The following is a 9,239-nucleotide window of genomic DNA, read 5'->3' as shown; positions in this document are numbered from 1 at the left end:
GAAAGATATAGAGGGAACATCAGAGGACGGTTCTTTACACAGAGAGTTGTGAATGCATGGAATGCATTGCCAGTGGTGGTGGTGGAAGCAGAGTCATTGGGGACATTTAAGCAACTGCTGGACATGTACATGGATGGCAGTGAATTAAGGGGTGTGTAGGATAGATTATATTGTTTTAGGTTAGGATTAATCCTTGGCACAACATCGTGGGCTGAAGGGCCTGTTCTGTGCTGTACTTTTCTATGTTCTATGATTTATGTTTGGACCTAGGATACTACCCCAAGGAACACCTAGAGAGATGTCCTAGAGCTGAGATGTCTGACCTCCAACAACCACGATCATTTTCTTTGTGTCAAGTATGACTCCAACCATTGGAGTGTTTGCCCCCTGATACCCATTGATTCCAGTTTTGCCAGGGCTCCTTGATGCCATAGATCCCTCAAGTGGATAAGGTTGTTAAGAAAGCATATGGTTTTCTTTCGCAGGGGGATTGAGTTTAAGAGACACAATGTTATGCTGCAGTTCTATAAAGGGAAAGTGAGGACTACAAATGCCAGAGATCAGAGTCGAGATTAGAGTGGTGCTGGAAAAGCACAGCAGGTCAGACAGCATCTGAGGAGCAGGAGAATCAATGTCTTAGGCAGGGGCCTGATGAAAGGCTCCTACCTGAAATGTTGATTATCCTGCTTCATGGATGCTGCCTGATGTGCAGCTGTATAGAGCGTTGGTTAGACCACACTTGGAATATTGTGCTCAGATCTGGTCGCCTCATCATAGGAAGGATGCAGAAGCTTTACAGATGGTGCAGAGGAGATTTATCAGGATGCTGCCTGGACTGAAGGGCATGACTTATGAAGAAAAGGTGAGGGAGCTGGGACTTTTCTCATTGGAGTGAAGAAGGATGAGAGTGACATGATAGAGGTGTACAAGATGATGGGAGGCATAGATAGAATGGATAGTCAGAAATACTTTTTCCCAGGGCAGAAATGGCTATCACAAGGCTGTATAATTTTAAGGTGATTGGAGGAAGGTTTAGAGGAGATGTCAGAGGTAGGTTCTTTACACAGAGAGTGGTGGGTGTGTGGAATGCACTGCCAGCAGTGGTAGTAGAGTCAGACATTTAAGCGACTCTTAGATAGGCACATGGATGATAGCTAAATGTAGGGTGTGTAGGTCAGTTGGATCTTAGAGATGCTGGGCTCTTCCATCATTGAGGATGGGGATATCTGTGGAGCCCCCTCCTCCAGTGAATTGTTTAAGCATCTAGCACTATTCACAACTAGATGTGGCAGAACTGCAGAGCTTTGATATGATCCATTGGTTGTGGCATTCCTTAGGGTCTGTCTACCACTTGTGGCTTGGCATCAAGGCATCCTGTCTGATGGCTTCACCAGGGTGTCATTTCATCATGAGGTTTGCCTGGTGTTGCACCTGGCATGCCCTCCTGCACTCTCCATTGAACCAGGATTGATCCCCTGGCTTGATGGTAATGGTTGAGTAGGCGATATGCCAGGCCATGAGGTTACAGATTGTGCTGGAGTACAGGCCTGCTGCTGTTGATGGCCCACAGTGCCTCATGGATGCCCAGTCTGGAGTTGCGAGATCTGTTAGAAGTCTGTCCCATTTAGCACAATGATAGTGCTTCACACATGGAGATTATTCTCACTGTGAAGGCAAGACAGTGGCCCCACAAGGACTGTGCGGTGGTCACTCTTACCGATACTGTCCTGGACAGATACATCTGTAGCTGACAGATTGGTAATAGTGAGACTACGTATGCTTTTTCCCTCTTGTTGGTTCTCTCACCACCTGCCACAGACATAGTCGAGCAGCTATGTCCTTTAGGACACAACTACTTTGATGATTAGTTCTGCTGCTGAGGTGCTCTTAGTGGTGGACATTGTAATCCAACACTCAAAGTACACTTTGTGCCCTGGTCTTCCTCAGTGCTTCCTCTAAGTATTGTTCAATGTGGAGGAGTACCGATTCATCAGCCAAGGGAGGGCGCTATGTGGTAATCAGCAGGAGGTTTCCTTGCTCATGTTTAACCTGAAGCCATGAAAGGTCATGGGCTTCAGAGTCAATGTTAAGGTCCCAGGGCAACTCCATCCCAACTGTATCCCACTGTGCCACCACCTCTGCTGGGTCTGTCCTGTCCAGGGTTGGTGATGATGGGGTCTGGGACATTATCTGTAAGATATGATTCTGTGAGTATGACGATGTCAGGCTGTTGCTTGACTAGTCTGCGAGACAGCTCTCCCACCTTTGGCACTAACCCCCAGATGTTATTGGGAAAGGCTTTTGCAGGGCTGTTTCTGCTGTTTCCACTAGTGTTTTTTCCTGTGCCGAGATCGATGCCAGGTGATTCATTTCTTTGGGACTTTGTAGTGATTGGTAAAACTGAATACCTTGCTAGTCCACTTCAGATGGCAACTGAGAGTCAACCACATTGCTGTGGGTCTGGAGTCACATGTAGGTCAGACCAGGTCAGGATGGCAGATTTCTTTCCCTGAAGGACAATAGTGATCCAGATGGGGTTTTCTGACAATTGACAATGGTTTCATGGTCATCATTAGATCCTTAATCCCAGATTTCAAAATCCATCATCTGTTGTGCTGGGATTCAAACATTGGTCCTCAGAACATTAGCTGGGTTGCAAGTTTAATAGCCTAGCAATGATACCATTCATGGCCACTGCATTCCAAACAAACTGGGACCTTTTTTCCCTGAAGTGTAGGAGGCTGAGGGGTGACCTTATAGCGGATTATAAAATCATGAGGGGCATGGATAAAGTGAATAGCAAAGACCTGTTCCCGAGGGTAGAGGGGCCTGAAACCAAAGAGGTTTAAGATGAAAGAGGAAAGATTTAAAAGTGAACTGGAGGGCAATGTTTTCATGCAGAGGGTGGCATGTGCATGGAACGAAGTGCCAGAGGAAGTGGTGAATCTGGTAACAATTTCAATATTTAAAAGTCTTTTGGACAGCTGCATGGATTGGAAAGGTTTAGAGGGATATGGGCCAAATGCAAGCAAATGGGACTAGTCACTTTAGGAAACCTGGTCAGCATGAGCGAGTTGGACAAAATGCCTTTTTCCATGTTGTACGATTCTTGTGAAACTAGGAAGCTGTAAGCTGTGCTGAGGAGCCAAAGACTGAATGAAGAATGATGATTTATTGTCACCTATACTTTGCAATGAACAACACAGTCAAATACGGTGAAAGGCTTCAATTGCTACAAATGGCACCATTTGAATACTTTGCGGATAAAAAGATAATACTGATAGAAAGTCCATCTTTATTCCACAGCCTCTACCATGAGCCCCGAGCTGGCTGAGCATCGACACCTGCACTGCCTGTACTGGACCACCAACGTAGGAGCTGCAACTCTCCAGGTGCCATCTCGTTCTTGCTGGGGCCACCCTGCCGATGGACCATGGACACCAGGTTCCAGCTGGACCCACACTCACCCCACAACAAGGAGTCCCGTGCTCCCATCCGTCACTGCTTGATCAACAACCAGGAGAACCCGGTTCCAGCGCCAGGCCGCCCACAACTTGGGCACCCGGGTCCAGGCCTACAACAACCAGAAGACATGGGCTCTGAGCTGACCACAATCAGGAGACCCAGGCTCTGGGCCTACCAGAACCAGGAGAATCAGCTCTAGACCTGTCGCAATCAGCAGAATCTCCTGGCCTACCAGAACCAGGAGACCTGTGTTCCCAGCATACCACAACCAAAAGAATCTAGTGACAGGCCTACCACAACCAGGAGGCCCATGCTCCAGGCATACCGGAACCAGGAGACCCAGGCTCTGGGCTTACCATAATCAGGAGACAGAGAGCACAGAACATGGTCCTTCAGCCCTTAATGTTGCGCTGACCTGTGAAATTAATCTGATGCCCACCAAACCTACACCGTTCCATTATTATCCATATTTATGTCCAATGCCCATTTAAACGCCCTTAACATTGACAAGTCTACTACAAAAGGCCAAGCCATTCCACATACCTACTCTCTGAGTAAATATACTATCCCTGATATCTGTCCTAGATCTATCACCCCTCAGTTTAAAGCTATGGCCCCCAAGTCAGCCTTCACCGTCGGAGGACAAAGGCTCTCCCTGCCCACCCTATCTAACCCTCTGATTATCTAATACGTCTCGATTATGTCACCTCTTAACCTTCTTCTCTGCAATTGAAAACAGCCTCAGTTCCCTCAGCCTTTCCTCGTAAAACCTTCCCTCCATACCAGCCAACATTCTAGCAAATCTCCTCTGACCCCTTTCCAAAGCTTCCACATCCTTCCTATAATGCGGTGACCAGAACTGTACACAATACTCCAAGTGCGGCCGCACCAGTGTCTTGTACAGCTGAAGCATGACCTCATGGCTCCAAACCTCAATCCCCCTACAAACACCAACACACCACACGCCTTCTTAACAACTCTATCAACCTGGGTGGCAACCTTCAGGGATATATGCACCTGGATACGAGATCTCTTTGTTCATCTGCACTACCATGAATTTTACCATTAGCTCAGTACACTGCATTACTGTTACTTCTTCCAAAGTGAACTACCTCACACTTCTCCACATTAAACTCCATTTGCCCCTTCTCAGCCCAGCTCTGCATCTTATCTATGTCCCTCTGTAATCCACAACATCCTTCGGCACTATCCACAACTCTGCCTACCTCAGTGTCATCTGCAAATTTACTAATCCAGCCTTCTATGCCCACATCCAGATCATTTATAAAAATTACAAACAGCAGTGGTTCCAAAACAGATCTTTGCAGCATACCACTGGTAACTGAACTCTAGGATGAACATTTCCAATCAACCACCTGTCTTCTTTCAGCGAGCCAATTTCTGATCCAAACCACTAACTTACCTTCAATTCCAAAACTCAATATCTTATGCAATAGCCTACCGTGTGGAACCTTATCAAATGCCTTCCTGAAGTCCATACACACCACATCAACCACTTTATCTTCATCCACCTGTTTTGTCACCTTCTCAAAGAACTCAATAGGGTTAGTGAGGCATAACCTACCCTTCACAAAACTGTGCTGACTATCCCAAACAAATTATTCCTTTCTAGATTATCATAAATCCTATCTCTTTTAACCTTTTCCAACACCTTACCCACAACTGAAGTAAGGCTAACTGGCCTATAATTACCAGGGTTGTCCCGACTCCCCTTCTTAAACAAGGGGATAATATTTGCTATCCTCCAATCTTCTGGCATGACTCCTGTTGACAATGATGACATAATGATCAAAGCCAAAGGCTCAGCTATCTCCTCCCTGGCTTCCCTGAGAATCCAAGGATAAATCCCATCCGGCCCCGGGGTCTTATCTATTTTCAGGTCTTCCAAGATTGCTAAAACCTCCTCTTTGTCAAGCACAATCCCATCTAATCTAGCAACCTGTATCTCTGTATTCTCACAAACATCGCCCTTTTCCAACATGAATACTGATGAAAGTATTCATTAAGTGCTTTCCCATGTCCTCAGATTCCACAGACAGCTTTCCACTGCTGTCTGTTAGATTGGCCTTAATCTTACTCCAGTCATTCTTTTATTCCTGATACACCTAGAGAAGGCCTTAGAGTTTTCCTAGATCCCATCCGCCAACAACTTCTCATTTCCCATCCTGGCTCTTCTTAGCCCTTTCTTTAGATCTTTTTTGGCTAACTTATAACTCTCAAGCCTCCTAACTGATTCTTCACGCCTCATCCTCACATATGCCTTCTTTCTCTTGACAAAAGCTTTTAACTTTTTAGTAAACCATGGCTCCCTCTCTTGACAACTACCTCCCTGCCTGATAGGTATATATTTATCAAGGACCCGCAGTAGCTGTTCCTTGAATAAGGTTCATATTTCAAGAGTGTCCATCCCCTGTAGTTTCCTTCCCCATCCTATGCATCCTAAATCTGGCCTAACTGCATCATAATTGCCTTTCTCCCAATTATACCTCTTTCCCTGCCCATTGCTATTGCAAACATAACCGAATTGTAGTCACTATCGCCAAAGTACTCATCTACCTCCAAATCTAACACCTGGCCGGGCTCATTACCCAGTACCAAATCCATTCTGGCCATCGCCCCTCGTTTGCCTGCCTACATACTGTGTCAGAAAACCCTCCTGCAAACATTGAACAAAAACTGACCCATCTAAACTACTTGAACTACAGTATTCCCAGTAAATATTTGGAAAGTTAAAGTTCCCCATAACAGCTACTCTGTTACTCTCGCTTCTATCCTTTCCTCTACATCTCTGGAACTATTCAGAGGCCTATAGAAAACTCCCACAGGGTGACCTCTCCTTTCTTATTTCTAACCTCAGCCCAAACTGCCTCAATAGATGAGTCCTCAAACGTTCTCTTAGCTGCTGTAAAACTGCCCTTGACCAACAATGCCACACCCCCATCTATTTTACCATCTTCTCTGTTCTTACTAAATCTAAATCCTGGAACCAGCAGCAACTATTCCTGTCCCTCCTATTGCCATGTCTCTGAAATGGCCACAACATCGAAATCCCAGGTACCAATCCATGCTGCAAGTTCACCCACCGGATGCTCCTGGCATTGAAGTACACACATTTCAAACCAACTTCCTGATTGCCGGTGTCCTCTTGCAACCTGGTAAACCTATCCCTGACCTCATTACCCTCAACCTCCTGTACACAGGGATAAATTCATATTCCCATCCCTGGCTGCATGAGTTTAAACCACTCCTCCCCTCAAAGAGCATTAATAAATTCCCTCCCCCCAGGATATTGGTTCAGGTGAAGACTATCCTGTTTTTAGAGGTCCCACATTCCCCAAAAAGAGCTCCAATTATCCAAGAATCCAAAACCCTCCCTCCTGCACCATTCCTGCAGCCATGTGTTCAGCTCCACTCTCACTCTATTCCTTGCTTCACTAGCACATGGCACGGGCAACAAACCAGAGATAACAACTCTGTTTCTTCTCAGGCTAAGCTTCCACCCAAGTTCCCTGAATTTCTGCCTTCGATCCCATCTTTCTTCCTTCGTTGGTGCCGATATGGACCACAACTTGGGGCTGCTCCCCCTCCCCCTCAAGAATCCCAAAAACACAATCAGAGACATCACAAACCCTGACACCTGGGGAGGCAACTGTGAGTCTCTCTCGTTCCCACAAAACATCCTATCTGTTCCCCTAACTATGGAGTCCACAATGACTAAAGGTCTGCTCCTCTTCCCCCTTCCCCTCTGAACAACAGGGACAGACTCTGCACCAGAGACCTGTGCCCCATTGCTTATCCCTGGCAAGTCCCACTTGTTGTTGAGGGGAACCATCACAGGAGATCCGTGAAATGCCTGCCGGTTCCCTTTCCTACCCCTGAGGGTAACCCATCCACCTTCTTCACATGGCTGTGGAGTAACCATCTCCCTGTAACTCCTCTCAATAACCCCCTCTGCCTCTGAATGATCCAAGGTTCATCAAGTTCCAGTTCCAGTTCTCTAACACAGTCCTTGATGAGCATCACCTCACACTTAGATTAGGTTAGATTACTTAGTGTGGAAACAGGCCCTTCAGCCCAACAAGTCCACACAGACCCTCCAAAGAGCAACTCACCCTGACCCATTCCCCTACATTTACCTAACAGGCAATTTAAGCCTGGCCAATTCACCTGACCTGCACATCTTTAGACTGTGGGAGGAAACCGGAGCACCCAGAAGAAACCCACGCAGACACGGGGAGAATGTGCAAACTCCACAAACACAGTTGCCCGAGACGGGAATTGAACCCAGGTCTCTGGCGCTGTGAGGCAGCAGTGCTAATCACTGTGCCACCGTGCCACCGATTGCCCGGATTGAACTCCATCTGCCATTTCTCTACCCAACTCTCCAATCTGTCTATATTCTGCTGTATTCTCTGACAGTCCCCTTCACTATCTGCTACTCCACCAAATCATCAGTAACATGGAAACTATCCCTAATCCCCCACATCCGACAGGAAGAGCACATCACCCTACTAAAGGTCATCTTTACACCTTAACAATTGACAGACCCAGGAAGTAACACAGTCTTGCTGCTTTAAAACCACTGCTCCAGCCTAACTTCATATCTATGGTTCATATTTTTCAAGTTTAATCAAGAGACAGATTGCCATGAAAACATATAATCAAAAACATTCCACTCTACTCACTATTGTAGATCTAGCCACTTGGTTGTTCCCTTTCTATGAACTCTCCACACTGATGTTTTAAAAAAAATTCTCAAGGTCAAGGACCAGGCTCGCAGGAAAGTAGTCTGACACAGAACAAACAGCCAAGAGGCGAGTCTGCTAGAATATAAGTGTTTTATTCCCCGCAGCGTCGCCACAACCAGGTCTCGTACTTACAACGGGTCTGGTTTATACTCACTCTACGTGTTACCGGAACTGGGAGCCGTCAGTTCTCGTAGAGCGGTTGCCAACAACCCACGCTCGGCGGTTAAACGCAACCCCGGAGCAGACTCTACCGAACTGGAGACTTTTCCAGCTGATATACTCTTTTCGAGATCTAAACATTCATGTGAACAGCAGAGCAAGGCTGAAAAACACATTCCATTCTGGTCACATACAGATAAGAAGATTCACACGGGAAGGTGTGTAATAAGATTCACACGGGACTAAGCGACACCTTCCATTTTCGGTTAGATTCACACATGTATTGGGACACAATTTTAACCCTTTCACCACATTCCACTGCTTGGCCCAATACATGTGTTACATTATGATTCACACATGTATTGGGACATAATTTTACACCACAACTGGTTTCTCCAAGGTCAGCTGTGAATTTCACTGTTTGTTTGCTTTCCTTAGAGGAATGTGAAGCCCAGAGGCACTTGAAATCAAACAGCAGAGGCATTATCTGTGAAGGTTCACTGCTGGGTCAGACAGCAGTGAGCTTTCTTTTTTCATAGATTCACTTGCCACCATATAATCGCTGCCTTTGCCTCGCTTCCTTCCTTTTTAATATCCATTGTTTTGACCTTTGTTTCCCAAAGTTCCAAACCAATGTAGCAGCTTATAAAATTGTAATTACTGCTCCTGGAAGTTGAGGAAATCAGCTCCAAACTGAACATATCTTAAAGGAGCAGCTCTTCCAGCTACAAGTTTTTTTTCCCATCCTCCATCTCGTCAACAACATTGCTGTGGCTCAAAGGTCACATTTAGCCCAGACCAGATAAGGATGACTGGTTTTCCCGACAACTGACAATGGTTTCACGG

The sequence above is a fragment of the Chiloscyllium plagiosum genome, unplaced genomic scaffold, assembly GCF_037043375.1.
Source record: "Chiloscyllium plagiosum isolate Xiang-an unplaced genomic scaffold, Cpla_swu_hap1 HiC_scaffold_38, whole genome shotgun sequence".
Lineage (NCBI taxonomy): Eukaryota > Metazoa > Chordata > Chondrichthyes > Orectolobiformes > Hemiscylliidae > Chiloscyllium > Chiloscyllium plagiosum.
Note: the sequence above shows the minus strand (reverse complement) of the source record.